This window comes from Carlito syrichta, unplaced genomic scaffold, assembly GCF_000164805.1.
Source record: "Carlito syrichta isolate Samal-C Ts95f unplaced genomic scaffold, Tarsius_syrichta-2.0.1 Scaffold308888, whole genome shotgun sequence".
Classification (NCBI taxonomy): Eukaryota; Metazoa; Chordata; class Mammalia; order Primates; family Tarsiidae; genus Carlito; species Carlito syrichta.
The window spans coordinates 590,613-591,950 of NW_007252984.1; the positions used below are offsets into that span (position 1 = coordinate 590,613).

The 1,338-nt window shown below is 48.3% G+C and overlaps 1 protein-coding gene across 2 annotated transcripts in view; it reads right to left on the minus strand.

Moving 5' to 3' along the window:
* LIPH (lipase H) overlaps nucleotides 1-1,338 on the minus strand; it is a 48,747-nt gene that overhangs the window by 34,742 nt on the left and 12,667 nt on the right. The gene's annotated exons all lie outside the window — the stretch shown is intronic.

Consider the following 1,338-nt stretch of genomic DNA (forward strand, 5'->3'; position numbering starts at 1 on the left):
CCCGCCTGATTTTTTGACTTATTGTAGAGATGAGGTCTCGCTGCCCAGGCGGGTCTCGAACCCTCAGGCTCATGCAATCCACTCACCTCAGCCTCCCAAAGGCGCGGGATTACAGGTTGAGCCACCGAGCCTGGCTCGTCCTTCAAGTTCTAACCCAAAAATCACCAAACGAAGCCTTCTCCAATCCTCCCAGCCATAAGGACTGCCGTTTACGCCAGGACTCCTGAAACTCCCTTTATGTATCTCATTGACAGCACCATGAGAACACACTTTCAGCAGTGTATTGTGGGTATTTATGTACACGTGTGCTATTTCGCTAGACCACAATCTACTTGAAAGGGTGTGTCCTGAGTATCCCTCACAGGGTCCAGCACATGGTAGAGGACTCAGCAGCTGATCTGGAATAATAAATACTCCCCAGCTCCAAGTTGGTGATGATCCTTTAGGTATTTGGGAGAGCAGGCAAGGCTCTACAGATGGCCATCCTTGGAGAGGGAACAGAAATGGAAAACTGCTAACTTGCAGCAGGCCACCAGAAGACAAGAGTGCCCTGGGAAACATCTATTCTGACTTCCTCCTGTGAGAATTTAGGATTAATAAATTAGTGAACCTATATTTGCACACCTAGGAGTTGGTTTTTCTTCATTCTGAGCCTCAGAGTGGCTTTCATCCTGGGGTCCCTGCCCATCCTTAAAAACCAGGGCTCATTCATGTATGCATGTATTGAAACTCCTTACAAAGGCATTGAAACTCTTGCAGACCAGACTCGGTGGCTTAGCCTGTAATCCCATGCTTTGGGAGGCCGAGGTGAGTTGATTGCCTGAGCCTGCGGGTTCGAGACCAGCCTGGGCAACTTGGCCAGACAAGAGTGCCCCCTTAGATGGTGGCACTCTCTACAATAAATCAAAAACCTAGCCAGGCATGGTAGCGCGCGCCTGTAGTTCCAGCTACTTGGAAGGCTGAGACGGAAGGACTGCCGGAGCCCCAGCAGGTTGAGGCTGCGACGGCCGGGAGCGGCCACTGCACTTCAGTCTGGGTGACAGAGTGAGACTCCAACTCAAAAAATAAAATAAAATAAAAAAGAAACCCTTGCAAAGGCTCTGGTACTCAGGTGAGTGATGTTATCAAATAGCATGAGCAAAAAAATCTCAAATGGAAGGATAAAAGTTAAGAAGGTTCTGAAGTCCCTCCTCCCGAAGAGAGCTAGCGAGTACCCTAAACACACATTGCTCCTTTCACTCTATCTGCTTCATCAAGTAGCATGTGCAATGAGGCAGGCTCGCAATGTAAATCATTTTCTCCATCTGTTGGTCTCTCTCTCTTTTTTTTTTTTTTTAG